The 19,995-nt window shown below is 36.3% G+C and overlaps 1 long non-coding RNA gene across 1 annotated transcript in view; it reads right to left on the reverse strand.

Moving 5' to 3' along the window:
• Positions 1-9,127: 9,127 nt before the first annotated feature.
• LOC118763277 overlaps positions 9,128-19,995 on the reverse strand; it is a 23,294-nt gene continuing 12,426 nt past the window's right edge. The window contains exon 4 of the long non-coding RNA XR_004999028.1: positions 9,128-9,140. This is a non-coding gene — a long non-coding RNA (uncharacterized LOC118763277). The remainder of the gene's footprint in view (positions 9,141-19,995) is intronic.

The following is a 19,995-nucleotide window of genomic DNA, read 5'->3' on the forward strand; positions in this document are numbered from 1 at the left end:
AGCCGCGTGGAGCTTAGGTTTCGCTCATAAACACACATATCGCCCGATCTGAGATTCGAACCACTAGGCTATTTGCCTCCACACACACACACACACACACACACACACACACATATATATATATATATATATATACATAGGAGGTCTGATCAATATGTATCAGGGCTGTTGCCACAGGGACAAGATAAAGCTCACAGAGTAAAGCCGCTTGGTAAAGATTCACCTTCATCTCTGTTGTACATGTGTTCTAAGCTTTAACGTTCTAGCCCACTTCCGCTGTTTACAGCAGTACTTGGAAGGAAGTTGTGTAGCGTGTGATCGTCACGTTGACCATGAGAGGGAAAGTTGACATGGCGATACCCGCTAAGAAGCCCAAGCAAAGTTGGAGAGGAGTGTATGACCGCACATATGCACGAGCGATTCAGACGTTTCCAAGATGGCTGAAAAAATGTCGATTGGCGAATCTTCTGCGAGAGACACAACCCGCTGAACTGAGAAAAATATCGCAGTTATGCGTGCAGCTGTGAGGGGAAATCGTCGAATCACCATCCCTGAGTTATCAGAGGATATGCAGATTAGTTACGGTACAGTTCAGTCCATTATCACCGAAGATTTGGGTATGAGACGCATGTCTACCAAGTTTGTGTCAAAACTGCTTTCAGCTGACCAAAAAGACACTCGGCCAAAATCTCCTTAATTGTGTCGAGAACGAGGAAAACATTTTGAAAATTTTGCATTGGTCTCTGAGCAGGCAAAATTTGGCAAAATTTGATGCAGATTCTCTGTTCAACTTTCTCTGACATGGTCAACGCTATGATCACACGCTACACACGTGCTTTCCAAGCACTGCTGTAAACAGTAGAAGTGAGCCAGAACGTTAAAACTTAATACGCATGCCCAGCAGAGCTCAAGGTGAATTTATGCCAAGCGGCTTACTTCGAGTACTTTAGCTTCGTTACTATGCTACGTCAAAAGTCCGTATACTTATTGATCAGACCACACACACACACATACATACATACATGCATACATACGTACATACATATACATACATACATATACATACATATAAATATATATATATTATATATATTATATATATATATGTATATATTATATATATATATATATATATATAATATATATATATATATATGATTAAATTTAATTAACTTGAACCAAAACCTTAATTTTAGTTTCATAATCTGATTGATCGTGGATAAAAATCATGTTTATCGTATTTTAAAGTCTTCCCTAGACTTGGATCCAGGTGACGTAATAAAATTTCGATCTCTCTTATCTCTCCCCTCTCTTTCTGTTTATAATTCTATAACGACAGAATCATTATTTGTACATAGAGGCAATCTTTGACTCCATCGTAACTTCGATGTTGTGTTAGAACAAAGAATACTGCGTTATTTAGCTTGCGTGGTCCACGAGTCTATATGAATGATGCTCTCGAAATAAATACCTCAGTATTCTGTGTTCTAACACAACACCCAAGTTATGTTAGAGATAAAGACACACACACACACATACACACATAAATATATATATATATAGTGCACTTGACAGTAAGATCAGCAAAAACGCAGGCCATCTGGTGAGAGATAAATATTATTTAATATACACAATATATGTTAAGTGCTACTTTTAGTTTCATGTGCTGAGAACATGCCAAACAGTTTTTATAACAGAAACGCATATATATACATATATATATTTATACATACGCACATACACTCATATATGCGTATTTGACAGTATATTTATCTGTGTGTTGCATACATACACAACTGCACGTATTACTCGTGAAAATTATCAACTTATACAATATGCTAGTATTTTCATTGAGCAGATGTAAATATTTTAACGTTTGCTTTAAAATATTTTCGTTCAATAGCTATAGGAAATCGTGAACAGTATTTATAAAATTCGTAAATATATATGTTTAGCCATATAAACACTTTTTAAAGAGAGCGTGTATATGATATTCATCTAGAGTTTATGAAATACTAAAGGCTGCTAAAACTTAGCAATGTATACTATTTTATAGCTTGATTGTTAGTATATAGGCGCAGGAGTGGCTGTGTGGTAAGTAGCTTGCTTTCCAACCACATGGTTCTACGTTCAGTCGCACTGCGTGGCACCTTGGGCAAGTGTTTTCTGCTATATCCTCGGGCCGACCAAAGCTTTGTGAGTGGATTTGGTAGACGGAAACTGAAATAAACCCGTCGTATATATATATACATATGTTTGTGTGTATGCGTTTGTGTGTTTGTGTGTATATGTTTGTGTGTCTGTGTTTGTCCCCCCACCATCGCTTGACAACTGATGCTGGTTTGTTTACGTTCCCGTAACTTGGCGGTTCGACAAAAGTGACTGATGGAATAAGTCCTGGTGTCGATTTGCGCGATTAAAGGCGGTGCTCCAGCATGGCCGTAGTCAAATGGCTGAGACAAATAAAAGAGAGTAAAAGCGAGAATACAGGCTTGCAGTTTCTATTAAATATATTATTAATTGCAGGATATGGAAGACTTGTGGTGCTAATTACCTTCTACGATATTCTGTTACTGGCAAAGTCGAAGTGGTGAATGTTAAGCATAAAACCTGTGGAGCGGTGTCTGAACTAGAAATGCAAGTACAGATGTTGTTGTAGACCAATGAGATTTTGGAAGAGCTTTGGCAAAGAGTTCAACGGAACAAAATTCTGAAAATAGTTAGGGTGGTGATAATTAGAGAAATGTGTGCATCTGTTTGGCATCATTCTATGTAATACACTTTATTTGAGAGGAAGAAAACCGTTGTAGCAGCCGTATAAGATACCGAGGAACGGTGCGGATTAACTTTCAAATAAAAAGAGAAATATTTTAGTCGAAAGGAAAAGCATTACCCATGAGATTTTATTAGGGTCCCCGAGAGAGCTAAGATTAATGTAGGAATGTATTCTCTAGCCGAAGACACGGCAAGAATGTTTGGTATTGAATGACCCCCAATAAATGCAACCACGTAGCCAGAAAGGGGCCGAATACATTTTTTGTTAATCCGCCACCATAGTGCTTAAAATTTTGTGTAACCTCAAAAGGATGAAGGACGAAGTTGATTTCGGGAATAACATGTGTTAGATGTAGGCGTGTAATGTGCTTAATATTCTACCAATAAAGTAAGGCGGCGAGCTGGTAGAAACGTTAGCACGCCGGGCGAAAATGCGTAGCCGTATTTCGTCTACCGCTACGTTCTGAGTTCAAATTCCGTCGAGGTCGACTTTGCTTTTCATCCTTTCGGGGTCGATTAAATAAGTACCAGTTACGCTATTTGCGTTTCCTTGGAGGTGGTCCCATTGGCCACTACTTTCTTACATCTATGCTTTGGAAAGTTATGCAGCCATTCTCCAAGTTTTCCGCATATACCGAGATTGTGCAGTTTGTGACATATCATACCATGGTCAACTTTGTCAGAGGCTTTTGTATAGTCGAGATATATTACATTCACGCTTAGTTGTGCCAGACACATTATATCTGGACGAATATATGTTGGGTTTCAGTCGGCAAGTCATTTTATTCTAGGAACGTGATTAGTTTCTAGCGGACTATTCGTTCCAAGACTTTAGTGATGTGTGGCGTCAGAGAGATAGGCCTATAATTTTTAGCATCTGCTTTGCTTCCTCCCTTATGGATAGGGCATATTATCTCTTCCTTTAGTTCGTCTGGGAATTTGCCATTTGCAAGGAAGCTCTGGAAGTGAAACTGCGGTGGATTTGTAAGAGTTCACTTGCATGATTTGAGTAGGATATATATATATATATATATATATATATATATATATATATATATATATATATCATATATATACATGAGTATATATATGCATATATATACATATATTATACGTTCATATATACATGTATATATACATCTATATGTATACATATATGTATATATATATATGTACAAATATATACATATATATGTATATTCACACACATATATATATGTATATTTATACACAACTTATAAACAAGGGCAAAAGAAAAAAATATTCTAATGCCAAATATGCCGAAAATAGACAAATCGTCATGACTTGCTGCTTGTTTCTTCCATGGGTATGAGTAAGTATTTCATTTATGTCTTACGTATTTATCGTTGACGAGGAGAAAATTCGTATGAATTAACTCTGAAATTGGGACCGATACGATAATAACGGAACTTTTTAGAAATTTCTGTCGGCTTATTTCGAGACGCGTATTTATAGTGTTAGATTATATGGTTATTGACAATTTGTCTATTTTCGGTATATTTGGCATTAATTTTTTTTTATTTTGCTCTTATTTATAAGTTGTTTATAAATTTAACCTTTAAATGTATTTTTTAATATGCTGGCCATTGATAAAATTTTTTCGACAAAGTTTATCCTATATTAGATATATATTTATAAATATATATTTATATATACATTTACATATGCCTGTATGCATGTATGTATGCATGTATGTATGTACGTACGTGCATATGTATGTATGTATGTATTTCACGAAGATATTTATCTTTCAAATGTAGTGTTGCCGTCAAGGGACACATCTTGAAATAATATGTTTGAACGTTATTTACATTAAAAGCAATTTCAAGAAGAAAAAAAACAAAAAAACAAAACAAAACAGCACATTTTTCCTTATGAGTTTAAGAATTCCTACACTTTACACCTGACTTTTAATACCAGTTTTAACATATAATTGATCATACAGCGAACGTTTTATTTTCTCATTTGCTCAAATGGTTCTCCGGAGTGTTCTTACAATAAACAACACGAAAAATATCCCCTTTGAGAAATGTACCGTTTATTTATATCAATCATTGAATTAATGTATTTTGGCGACTTTTGTGTCCACTAATTCTAATTGCTCTCTTTTCCATGAATGTGGGGATTGGATGAATTGAGAAATGTGTATTATATATGCATGTATGGATATATAAAATTGTATACATGTCTATATTCATGAGTAAATATATATGCACACACAGGCACACACTCACATGTATATTTATATTCATTTATATGCATACAGCTATCTATCACACTTTCATATCATACATATTACACATACATATAATATATATAACATACATATTATAATTATATATACATATATATATATGCAATATTATCTGCGTGATAATTTCCTAGCGTGCATTTAAAAGCTTCAATACGGTTATCGGAGTTGCGGAGACATATGAGTGTTTCTAATCGGTTCCTTGTATCTGTCATCTGAGTTCAAATCAGGCAGAGGTTACTATTAACACTGTTCAATGTGAATTCCATACTGGAGAAGGAGCTTTGTGTTGGAGTTGTCATATGTTCGACTAGATTAAGAGTGAATGGGCCACGATAATGTGATAGCACGCAAATGAAAGAGGAACCTTATATATAAAAGAATTGAAAGAAAGTGGAGATTGGGAAGTTAATGATTGTTTATTATTAACAGCAAATTAATCATCAGCCCTTACAGCTGTTTCAATTAATACTCTGTAAATTTTCTTTTCTACTCTAGCCACATGGCTCGAAATATTTAGGGAGTTGGCCAGTCGATAAGACCGACCCCAAAACGCAACTGGTATTTAATTTATCGACCTCGAAAAGATGAAAGGCAATGTCGGTCTCGGTGGAATTTGAACTCAGAACGTAAAGAGAGACGAAATACTTATTTGTTTACTACCCACAGAGAGGACAAACAAGGACAAGACAAACGGATTAAGTCGATTATATCGACCACAGTGCGTAACTGGTATTTCATTTATCGACCCCGAAAGGATGAAAAGCAAAGTCGACCTCGACGGAACTTGAACTCAGAACGTAACGGCAGACGAAATACCGCTAAGAATTTCGCCCGATGTGTTAACGAGTCTGTCAGGTTATCTCCTTAAATATTCAGTAAATATTAAGTAAATATTAAATTTATATGACCAGAGCATAATACCTACAGAGGGAAAATGAAAATACCCTAGGATGTTTTATGCGTGTTTATGGATTCATTATAGCAGTGTGAATGATGCGGTTTATGATTTGACTGGAGGTAAGACAGAGTATGTATATCGAATTAGGAAAATGAATGAAGGAATTAAATAGAGATGATAGAGAAAATTTAAATAAAATAAGTTTATAGCTAATATTTAAATGGAATATTCGTTCATATGGTATAAATAAAGTTATGAACATTTTTATGCAGGTAAGCACGTATACATATACACACACATATACACTTGCGTCAGAAATTAATTAGCACTTCTCAAATTTCTACATTAAATAGGTTAAATCAATTAACCTATGAGCTGTTCAAAACGTCTTACGCGATGAGAAAACTTAGTATGGTGTGATTTCGGTCCTTGCGAGGCGCTACCTATATCTATTAAACAAAGGAAGATTTGTCTGCATCCGCACTCCAAGTTGTTGTTGCACTGCTATGTCAACATCATAAGGCTGTAGACACTCAAACTGCTCTGCAAACAAAGTTACGTCATCGTTCTGCGCAACAGTGAACTCGCAACAAAGCAATAGTTCGAGATATGGCCACTAGGTGACAGCACATACCTTAAGTGAAGAGCAAATCAAGGGTGCTAATTAATTTCTGACGGTAGTGTATGTATATGTATCCGTACGTCCATGCATATACACAGAGATACACATATACTCACACATAGACATACATCTACACGTATACACATATCCGCGCATATATATGTATATACGTACATATACTCTTTACTCTTTTACTTGTTTCAGTCATTCAACTGCGGCCATGCTGGAGCACCGCCTTTAATCGAGCAACTCGACCCGGGGACTTATTCTTTTGTAAGCCCAGTACTTATTCTATCGGTCTCTTTTGCCGAACCGCTAAGTAACGGGGACATAAACACACCAGCATCGGTTGTCAAGCAATGCTAGGGGGACAAACACAGACACACAAACACACACACGCATATATATACATATATACGACGGGCTTCTTTCAGTTACCGTCTACGAAATCCACTCACAAGTCTTTGGTCGGCCCGAGGCTATAGTAGAAGACACTTGTCCAAGGTGCCACGCAGTGGGACTGAAACCGGAACCATGTGGTTCGTAAACAAGCTACTTACCACAGAGACACTCCTGCGCCTATTTCCTTAATATTTACTGAGGATTAATTGAAACGGCTATAAGGGATGATGATTAATTTGCTGTTAATAATAAACAATTATTGACATCCCAATTTCCATTTTTTCCTCTCTTATATAAATAAAAACTGTATGTTTTTACACAGCCACTCCTGCGCCTATTGGCTACTATACAACATTTTCTTAAAGTAGAACTTCCATGGAGAAAGCTATTAATATCTAAAAGAAAATAAGAACTTTCTCTCATTTCTCTCGATTCGTTAACGTTCTATGAAAACACACACACACAACACACCACACACTTACACACACACACACACACACTTACACACACACACACACACACTTACACACACACACACTTACACACACACACAAAATTGTTTCTCCCAGATTGTGATTAATTTCATCGTTAATGATGTATCTCACTTGTAAACATATATGTATGTATATACGTACAAACATGTGTATATGTGTGTGTGTGTGTGTTTGTGTATGCGTGTGTGTTCGTGTGTGTGTGTGCGCGTGTGTGTGTGCCTCAAAGAGATTTTCTTGTAATCTGATACACCAGAAGTCAACTTAATGAACTCAAAGACTATGAGATGGGTAATAAAGTTAATTACATTTTAATGATTATAGAATATATACTGTGACGATTGCGATACATAATGTACTTTATTTTTTACATAAAAATTAGCATTAATTTTCGGTAATTTGAGAAGGATTACATACTTTCATTCCACAAATGATCGAACTTATAAACCCGGCTAAGTGATATTTTCTGTATTTGAATACATCCGGCTACCAACAAATAAATGGATTTGTCGAGGTGGCGATAGATGGACAGGAGCGTTAGGATGCTTGTAACAATGTTTAGCAAAGGCTTTTCCATATTGCTTCCGGCCCTTCCTGGGTCGATAACCCTAAGTACCAGCCAAGTTTTAAGGTCAATGTAAGCAATTAAATCTTCCTTTAAAGTTTAGATCTTGAATCCATCTTAGAAACAATAAGAGCAGTGGACTGAGAAAATTTTTACAGCGTTGAACGAAATGCGTGGTGTTATTTTTAGGATCTGAATTCGAAACACTCTTAAATCAATTTTGCCTTTTCATTTTCTGATCGATAAAATAAATCACCTGTCATGTACAATTTATGGGATTCGGCTTAACCTCTCTCTTAAAAATCAGTTGCCCTGGGAATTACAAAAATTATCATTACCGTAAATGACAGAAGTTTTAGGGGTATTTCTTCTCATGCTTTAAATTTTGATTTCAGAAACCATAGAAGACAATTTTGCCATTCATCCGTTCGGGGTGGATAAAATAAAATACCAGTTAAATATCGGATCCGATGTAACAGACTTGCAACTCCCCATAAAATGCTGGGCTTGTGTCGAAATTTTTAACAATTACTATTTTTATCATCGCTGTTGCCATCTATATCATCATCATCGTCATCATCGTTGTCGTCGTCGTCGTTGTCGTCGTCAACATCATCATCACCACCATCACCATCATCATCACATTCATCATCAACATTATCATCATAATCACGTTAAGATAATTAAAGAATTAGGATATCGTTGTGGCGACAACAACAACACAAATAATATCGGTATTTAAGGAGTGTGGGGCTCTGGTGTGTCACATGATTTAGTTTTCCCTTCCCTCTATATGTTCTCTGTGCCACCGTGGTCGATCTTGCCTCTCATACATTTGAGGTGGATAAGATAAGTACCAAGCGAAAAGACCCACGTTACACGACAAAAACAGTGAATTTTGGGGAATAAGAGTCTGATGCTTTGGGGAAACATAAAAAGTGATGGTTCAAGAAAGTTGGTTAAAATTGACAGTAACTTTGAATAGTGCCAAATACATCCAGTTGGTTATGGAGTTCGGCCACAAAAGATGGTATCTCATACCTGTGAATATGGTGAGGGATTTGTACGCACTTCTTCCCAGGCATATTTGGCATTAGAATTTTTCTTCTGTCCTCATTTTGTAAATTATCTATAAATTTAACCTTTAAAGGTATTTTTTGATATGCTGGCCATTGATAAATTTTTTTCCCGTATACATTTTTATCCTACATTAGTTATAAATTGAATAGTGTTCACTTCCGGATTCTCTCACTCGGTGAAAGTTTCTAGTACGAATCACATGTGTCTCGGGATGTGCCGAAGATTTTCTATTTTGGATATATTTGGGGTACTTAGGACTTGGTGCTTGCTTTTTCTATGGGTATGAGTAAGTATTTCACTTATATCTTACGTATTTATCGCTGAAGAGGGGAAACTTCTTATGAATTAACCGCGAAATTGGGACCAATACGGTAATAACGGATTTTTTAGAAATTTCTATCGGTTTGTTTCGAGATGCATAAATTATAATGGTTATTGACAATTTTTGTTTTTTTTTCGGCATATTTGGCATTAGAATGTTTCTTCTGCCCTCATTTTGTAAATTATTTATAAATTTAACCTTTAAAGGTATTTTTTGATATGCTGGCCATATAACTAATGTACGATAAAATTTTTTTCGGGAAAAATTTTTTTATCCTACATTAGTTATATATATATATATATATATCTATATATATATATATTATATATATATATATATATATATATATATATATATAATAAATATTAGGGAATAAATCCAAATTTACAGGGAAAAAATCAGATTTAGGATTAAATCCAATTTTATAGTAAAATATTATTCATAATTTGAAACTGACTTATTGGAAGTCCACCTGAAGATTGTCGATCAAGACAAGAAACGATTGTAGTGGCGGTTTTTTTGACTATTTATTAAAATTTTATGTATTGATTAAGTCTTTCCTTGTTTGTTTTGCAAAATAGTGGTTTTGTCTCTAATAATATTTTATATATATATATATATATATATAAATACACACACACGCACACACACATGTATAGATATGTGTGCGTTTGAAAACATAATGTTTGTCAATATTTTGTGAAACACAAACTAGTTGGTGGTTTGGATCGCTAATAATTAAAATGAAAACTACCAACAAATAAGCCTTAATTGGTATCGAAAACTGAAGTTTGTTAATCTATAAAATGCAGCCATTTTATAAGACGATTCTTAGATTCTAATCACATTTAAACAAAAATACATAAATAGAATAAACAAAACTGAATAAATAGAACAAAACATTTTACCTAAATTTGAAAGTAATATAGAAACAACAATTTGATAGTGTAAAACAGATTATTTCATTATAAAATTTAAATGTTGCACCACAGGAAGGGTCTAATCGATTAAATCCTCCCTCTCTCTCTCTCGCACACACACGCACACACACACACACACACACACACACACACATATATATATATAAAGAGACAATCGTGCATAAACACACTCGGACAGGCCTGTGTACATTTTAGTGTATTCCCATTTGGTAATAAATCAGCTACTTGATGTGATATATATCTTCATTATGTCTAATTAAGTCTGAACAAATCCTAATTATAGATATAATTTTTTAGAATATTTGTCAAAGAGTTAGAGATAGACAGAGTAAGAGGAAGAGGAGAGGTGATTCGGGGATTATAAGAGAGGGAGAAAGAGAGAGACTAAATTTTAAAGAGAGATAAAGAGGACAGGAGCCAAAGAAAGACACCACAAAATGGCTTACTATTTGTTAATCTTATCAAAATGTCTCTAGAGTTTTGAGCGAACATTTAAGTAGATAGATGCGATCGGTTTTCCTTCTACTATGACAGTTTCTAACGTTGGCATCATGGCAACGGTTAGGAGGAGGTGAATTGGCAAATGCTGGTCCGTTATTTTATCGAGCGGGAAACCTAAGTCAACTGTGACCTCTGCAAGATTCGAAGTCGGAACGCAAAGGACGGTAACAAAGACCGAAAAATCATTTGCCCAACGCTCTAATTAATCAGCCAATAGTTATGATAACGAGTATGAGAATACGAGGAGGGGTGTAGTCGATTACATAGATCCCAGTGTTCTATTAGCAGTTATTTTATCGACCCCATACGAGTGAAAAGTAAAGCCGACCTCGGTGGAATTTGAACACAGGGCGTAAAAACAGACGACATACCGCCAAATATGTATTCCGCTATGCTTACGGTTCACTCAGCTCGCCACCTTAAATAATATTGTTTACAAATTTTGGCACAAGGCCAGCAATTTCGAAGGAGTGGTAAGTCGATTACATCGACCCTAGTGTTCTACTGTTACTTACTTTATCAACCCTGAAAGGGTGAAAGGCAAAGTCGACCCCGGCGTCATTTGAACTCAGAACGAAAAGGCGTGCGAAATGACGCCAAGCAATTTTTCCCTTGGGCTAACAATTCTACCAAGTTACTGCTTTAATAATATTAATAATTATTTCTATTCTACGCACAAGGCTTTGAAAATTTTGGGGGTAAGGGAGCTAGTCGATTACATCGACCCTGGTGCGTAACTGGTATTTATTTCTCCGACTCCGAAAGAATGGAAGCAAAGTCGACCCCGGCGTCATTTGAACTCAGAACGAAAAGGCGTGCGAAATGACGCCAAGCAATTTTTCCCTTGGGCTAACAATTCTACCAAGTTACTGCTTTAATAATATTAATAATTATTTCTATTCTACGCACAAGGCTTTGAAAATTTTGGGGGTAAGGGAGCTAGTCGATTACATCGACCCTGGTGCGTAACTGGTATTTATTTCTCCGACTCCGAAAGAATGGAAGCAAAGTCGACCTCGGCGGAATTTGAACTCAGAACGTAGCGGCAGACGAAATAGGGCCAAGCATTTCGCTCGGCGTGATAATGATTCTACTAGCTCGCCTCCCTTAATAAAATTAATAATACTACGTGTCGCTTGAGGTGGAGGTTGTAGTGGATAGATCTATTCGGAATGGCACATGTTTGTAACTCACCTGTCGACGAGAGGCATCAAGCTCTTAGTAAAGTGCTTCAACTCTGCATTTAGCTGAGTTATGTGCCTGGAATTGTTTAAATTATCCCCGCCCCTGTTTGTATCGTTTCGCAGATGAACCACCACCTCTCTTGTACCTCGTGAAAAGTTAGTCAATAAGCCTGGTATACGAAGATATGGCTCGCCGTGCAGACCATCCAGCCTCGGTGACTCTCTCTTCTAATCAGCTATCGCTTCTCGAATTTTAGCAGTTATGATCATCCTTTCACAGAACTTCGCATCTCTAACTGAGAGCTATGAATGTCATTAAATCATGCTGCAAAGTCGACCTACACCAGTCTCCGACTTGCTATCTCCGCCAAACAGTTGAGGTGCAACACTTCTCTGCTTCGAATCAAGTAGCGCACTTTCTATTAAAGACTAAATTGTAGCTACCTTTTACCAACGCTGCACTTCTACTAATTTATGCAGATCCACTCTTTATTGGTACAAATATTTAAACTTATATCTACTGAAAATTATGATGACCTAAAAAGAAGGGCCATGCATTGATATCTCAGATTCCGCAAATAGGTAATAAATAAATAAATAAATAAACAAGTAAGTAAATAAGTGAAAAATACTGCAAGAGAACAATGCATTTTTTTTATCACAAGAATAGTTTACAAACCAGTCTAACTACCAAGCAGAAAAAAAAAACGACTAACACCGTGCGCATAAAATATCTAGACACACACACACATATAAATATATATATATATATTATTTGTTGCAGTCATTTGATTGCGACCATGCTGCAGCACTGCCTTTAGTCGAACGAATCGACCCTAGGACTTCTTCTTTGTAAGCCTAATAATTATTCTATCGGTCTTATGCCGAACCGCTAAGGAGACACAGCAACATCGGTTGTCAAGCGATGGAGGGGGGACAAACACAGACACATATATACATACACACACATATCTATATATCTATCTAAATATATATTTCACTCACAAGGCCTTGGTTGGCCCAAGGCTATAGTAGAAGACACTTGTCCAAGAAAATAATCTAATATTGTGGTATATATATATATCATGGAAAGGCGGCGAGCTGGCAGAAACGTTAGCACGCCGGGTGAAATGCGTAGCCGTATTTCAGCTGCCGTTACGTTCTGAGTTCAAATTCCGCCGAGGTTGACTTTGCGTTTCATCCCTTCAGGGTTGATAAATTAAGTACCAGTTACGCACTGCAGTCGATGTAATCGACTTAATCCGTTTGTGTGTCCTTGTTTGTTACCTCTGTGTTTAGCCCTTTTTGGGTAGTAAAGAAACAAGTATATAAGCCCTGGACTGAGGGAAGTGGGTTTTCCGTACACATGGGATACTTATCTCGAATATAAGACATGTAGTTTCACGTCTCATGCGTACGGAAAATCTACTTGTTTCCGTTGAGGTCTTACATGTTCCACCATTAGACTATTTTCTTTAGTTAATACACAGTGATCTCTTATTAGCTTTAAGCTTATAAAATATTATTATTATTAACAGAATTATCACCCTTCACCGCTTCTGAATTCATAAAGAAAAAAAAAACGCACGTACACACACACACAAAGACACACGCACATAAATTTAGTGAGAAGTGAAGAAGCACTAAACGTACATTGAACCAAGAAACGAAACAGGTTCAAAAGTAGATACGATGATTCTATATCACCGCATAATATCTTTTATAGTGATGGAGGATTGGCATGCATGAGAGTCTATCAGAAGAAAACTAACTAATGTAGTGCATTTACATTAAATATATCCTCAGCATACTTAGGAAAACCTAATTTGAATTTAGTCTTGTGAATAACAATGAAAATATTATGTGTTCTGTAAAGAAAGATAACATCTTTAGAGAAAGCGAATAAACACAAAAACAGAGAGAAACAAACTCGCATATACTCACACATATGAACTCGAGTATTTTTTTATAGAACATGAATTTGAAGCTTTGCATAAAGTGTATTTTAAATTGCCTTGGGAGAGTGGTTGTGACTATTATACTGGAATAATACAAGAATAAAAGATGGAAACAATTGTTGTAATGGATAGACTAGTATTATTGGTAAAGAATTACAAACATATATACTTACGTACTTATATACAAGAATAGATGTTTGTGTAAAGGGTGTGTGTGTTTGTCTTTATGTCGAGTTACGCATAAAAACAATTTAATATTAAAAGAAATACTCAATAGTTTTTTGCAGTATACATACTTATAAAACTTTTCCATAGACAGGTGTGCCAGAAAGTTCGGATATGCGGCCTGACAGGCTTAATTTGTCTATGTACATACGCATAATTTAATACAAACATGGAGGCGCAATGGCCCAGTGGTTAGGGCAACGGACTCGCGGTCGTAGGAACGCGGTTTCGATTCCCAGACGGGCGATGTGAGTGTTTATTGACGGAAAACACCTGAAGCTCCACATGGCTCCTGTAGTGGGTGGTGGCAAACCCTGTTGTACTCTTTCACCACCACGTTCTCTCACTCTTTCTTCCTGTTTCTCTTGTACCTGTATTTCAAAGGTCCAGCCTTGTCACACTCTGTGTCACGCTGAATCTCCCCGAGAACTACGTTAAGGATACCCTTGTCTGTGGAGTGCTCAGCCACTTTCACGTTAATTTCACGATCAGGCTGTTCCGCTGATCGGATCAACTGGAACCCTCGTCACCATAAAATCATACATACATACAAACACACACGGACACACACACAAACATATTCCTTTATTCTTTTACTTCTTTCATTTATTTGACTGTGGTCATGCTGTAGCACCGCTTTCAATCGAAACATCGACACTCGAACTTATTCTTTGTAAGACTAGTACATATTCTATCGATGTCTTGTGCCGAACCGCTAAGTTATGGGGATGTAAACACACCAACATCTGTTGTCAAGCGATGGTGGTGCAGGAACAAACTCAGATACAAATACATACACACACACACACACATATATATATGTATATATATATAATATGAGGGAATATTATTCCAAACTTACAGGGAAAAATTCAATTTAGAAATACTAAATCAAATTTCACAAAATATAATATATATATATATATATCACGTGACCGACCAGTCCATCAGATGTAGTTACACATCGCTGGTCACAATGCGTTCGCATTGTTTTAGCCTTCAAATGACGCCATCCCGCTGGCTAAGCGAACAGGCCAACAGAAGAAAGAGTGGGAGATAGAGTGGTGAAATAGTACAGCAGGGACCTCCCCCCTGCTGGAGCCTCGTGGAGCTTTTAGGTGTTTTCGCTCAATAAACACTCACAACGCCCGGTCTGGGAATCGTCCGCTGCCCTAACCACTTTCATATATATATGTGTGTGTGTGTGTGTGTGTGTGTGTGTGTGTGTGTGTGTGTGTGTGTGTGTATGTGTATATTTACAGGGCAAGACTGCTAGGTAGTCTGCCGCATGCTAGAAATAGATCATCAACGATCAAACTACAAAGAAAGTTCTCTAGAGGAAAGATTCAGCGAACACCAGAACCAAATTTGGCGGGCAGGACAGATGAAAATTTATATAAAAAACAGAATTAATTGCATACCTCGGTTTCGGCCTTTAACAAAATAATTACTTACATAATTCAAATGTCCGTGGCTTCATCAGTACAATCGCTCAGTGTAAATGCAATCTCCAAACTAACCCCAGCTTTCTGTGCCAAAACAGACACGTGTTTAGTTTTACCGATTATTTTCAAATGTCTTAGTTCCGGCGCGCTAAAAAATTCCTGAAGCGAAGAACTGCAGTACATAATTCACTGCTGTTAGTGCTTGCTACTAGAGAACGTATTAATTTCAATATTTAAATAATGAGGGAAATAAATTAATATTAATTTTAATATCAATTTAAAACCAGTAGTCTAGCGTACAAAAAATCTGAAAAATCAGAGAACATTCTAATACATGTGTATATTTACAGGGCAAGACTGCTAGGTAGTCTGCCGCATGCTAGAAATAGCACCTGTCTAACACCCGTAGACATGTTTACAAAGTCAGAAAACAGCACAGCTCCCATGACTTTGGGAAACATTTTTTCACGATAAGATTTGCTGAAGCATGGAACAAACTGTTGGCATCAGTTGATAGTTGTCAGAGCACTGCATCCTTCAACACTTCCATGCTTCCTGAGATTTGCCAACACTACACCTGATTTTCTCCCCTCCATACACACACAAATATGTATCTGACTCATACACTGTTTACTTTCCAGACATTTGTACATCACTGTATAGTCTTTATATGCACTTTTGACAAGTTGTGGTGCACCTGAGCACTGTATACAATAATTTCATTCTTCTTCTTCTTCTTCTTCTTCTTCTTCTTCTTCTTCTTATTATTATTATTATTATTATTATTATTATTATTATTATTATACCATGAATGACGATGCCTTTCGTGTGACTTCAGCCAATAGACAAGCGCTGCATGAAGGACTGTTCTGCTTTTAGATAAATGAACTGCCATCGCAAAGGTCACACCCTGTTTACATGTAGGAACACCTTAATTTATATTGATAGATGTGTGAATGTTTTGTAACGATGCACTTTCTGTAACAACGAACCGTAGAATCAGACAGAAACTGCCACTTATCTATCAATGACATTACAATCTGTTCTGTCTTCATAAAGTTCCCACGCTGTCTACATGTAGGAACATCTTAATTCATATTGAAAGCTGTGTTGATGTTACCTTAAGATGTACCCTTTACTTGTCTTTAACGGCGAAGGGAAAATAATCCATTTAAAAATCCTTTAATTTTCTTTCCCGCCCACACATCTGCACTGTCCTCATAAAGGTTACACGCTGTTTATGTGTAAGAACACTTTCTTAATTTACTTTGCTAGTTGAGTTGAAGTTTTTTAAAGATGTACTCTATAACAAATACACTGACTTCACGATTTGAAATTTTCATAACTTATTGGAATTTCCTAAAAACAAGATCCTATATCAGACGGTTCGGTATTCTCTGTAAATGCATAAAAATCGTTTCAAGGGCTACTTACTTTGTATTGTTACTGTTGGTTTAGCGAAACAGTTATGAGAATGGGACCAAGGGATAAACCCCGCTTTTCTGGGAATTCCCAAGTACGTCAGTTAGTAACCTATACAGAGAATTTTTTCTGAACTACAAAAATTCACAGCGGATGTCTTTTACGTTGTAGCGTGCAGAAACTTGTTTAAAATAAACAGACAAACCTATATTTTGGATTTTCACTGCTTCATATGTTTATATGAAAATATTTTTGTTCGTTTTTAATATATTCACAATTTCCCCGAAGTTCAATTAATTAAATGTCATATTTTGTTTTGTTTTTTTATTCTGCACCATTAATATCCTGAAAAGTTTCCCAGTCAGTCGAAGGAACTTCTAGATATATTAAATGATTTTCTCTAGATGTGTTTTTACCGACACCTACGTATATTTCCCTATTCGAGCACATATTGTTTATAGCCATCTTACATCAATATTAATATTTCAATTGAAAACATTATTTTTTTTTGTTTGCTTTTACTTTAACAATACTACTATTTCGCATATTGCAATTTCCTTTTAGTAACAACTGGTATTATTATTATCTATTGGTGTTTTCACGTACATATACTTTATTGATTTCACTACATTATGTATAAGATTATATTAAATCCTTCGAGATCCTATTTTTACGCGTGTAGGATTTATTAAATTATTTTGTTTGCAGTCGAACCTAACGCTACGAATTTTATTTTTACCCAAAAGGAATTTCATCACTTTAGGAACAATACAATATCTTATAAAATTGATTTGCATTCCCTTGGACCTTTTAGTCGAAATTATATAAGCAAACCCATTTCAACTTATACATACACGTATATATTTATATGCATGAATCTATGGACCTATCTATTTATCTGTCTGTCTATCTATCTATCTATCTATCTATCTATCTATCTATCTATCTATCTATCTATCTATCTATCTATCTATCTATCTATCTATCTGTCTATCTATCTATCTATCTATCTATCTATCTATCTATCTATCTATCTATCTATCTGTCTGTCTGTCTGTCTATCTATCTGTCTGTCTGTCTGTCTGTCTGTCTGTCTGTCTGTCTGTCTGTCTGCCTGTCTGTCTGTCTGTCTGAATATCTGTTTGTCTGTTTCTATGAGTATACACACACACACACAAACACCCACCCACCCCCTCATTCACAGGAGTGTGGAGAAATGAAAATATGTGTCACTCAATACATTTAGTAGGAGTTACATATATTATTTACTAACAATTTGATTCGGCTTCATGCACCTTAAGGTTTCGTAGATCCGTCAAACGAATTTCGGGCCTACAATTTTTTTACGTTGCGTGGAGACGAAAAAATGTTATTAAATAATCTATCTATCTCTCTCTCTCTCTCTCTCTCTATATAATATATATATATATATATATATATATATATATATATATATATATATATATATATGTGACCGCGGTGTGTACCGTTGGCAATTCTTTTTCTTCCGTCTTCCATTCCTTGGATCTTCTTTTCCTATGTTTCTGACGAGAGCTCCGCTCGAAACGTGAAACCTTCCTTCTTTCCTTCCTTTCCTGAGCGTCCAATAATACTATACTTGTTCCACGTCCTCGCGTGGTTGTGTTTTCTCTTTGTGTTTTCATGTTTGGATTAACGTTATATATGTATATCATATATATATATGTATATGTATATATATATATATATATATATTATATATCCAACCATACATACATATATACATCCATCCATCCACACTACATACATACATACATACATACATACAAAGTGAGGATGACCTCCCTTTGCAAATAACACAAGGGCACTGAGATAGTGTCTAAAGTCCTTCTGGTGACGTTGATCGCCTGGGGCTAAAAGCATCAGACGATCAACGTCACCAGAAGGACTTTAGACACTATCTCAGTGCCCTTGTGTTATTTGCAAAGGGAGGTCATCCTCCCTCGAAGACCCGAGTACTACATACGGACTATAGTTTCAAGGTAATTGCCTCTCGTCAACGCATGGTAAGCACCGGTCTTCGATGAAGGTGTCCCCTTGCAAATAATATATAACGTTTTTCACAGCAACCACTGTCACTGATGTAGAAAAATTGTCTGAAAACAATAATAAATCTCTGAACGAGATATAAACAGTAACCGCTCGACAACGTAAGGGGTATTAGCCATCTGAATGTGGCTAGCCACTGGGGGGCGTTGACGAGAGGCAAATACCTTGAAACCATAGTCCGTATGTAGTACTCGGGTCTTCGAGGGAGGATGACCTCCCTTTGCAAATAACACAGGGGCACTGAGATAGTGTCTAAAGTCCTTCTGGTGACGTTGATCGCCTGGGGCTAAACGCATCAGTAACACCCCCCCCACCCCAGTGGCTAGCCACATTCAGATGGCTAATACCCCTACGTTGTCGAGCGGTTACTGTTTATATCTCGTTCAGAGATTTTATTATATATATTATATATATATATATATATCTATATATATAGATTATATATATATATATATATATATATATATTGATCAATATAGGCGCAGGAGTGGCTGTGTGGTAAGTAGCTTGCTAACCAACCACATGGTTCCAGGTTCAGTCCCACTGCGTGGCATCTTGGGCAAGTGTCTTCTGCTATAGCCCTGGGCCGACCAATGCCTTGTGAGTGGATTTGGTAGACGGAAACTGAAAGAAGCCTGTCGTATATATGTATATATATATGTATGTGTGTGTATGTGTTTGTGTGTCTGTGATTGTCTCACTAGCATTGCTTGACAACCGATGCTGGTGTGTTTACGTCCCCGCCACTTAGCGGTTCGGCAAAAGAGACCGATAGAATAAGTACTGGGCTTACAAAGAATA

The sequence above is a fragment of the Octopus sinensis genome, linkage group LG4 (genome assembly GCF_006345805.1).
Source record: "Octopus sinensis linkage group LG4, ASM634580v1, whole genome shotgun sequence".
Classification (NCBI taxonomy): Eukaryota; Metazoa; Mollusca; class Cephalopoda; order Octopoda; family Octopodidae; genus Octopus; species Octopus sinensis.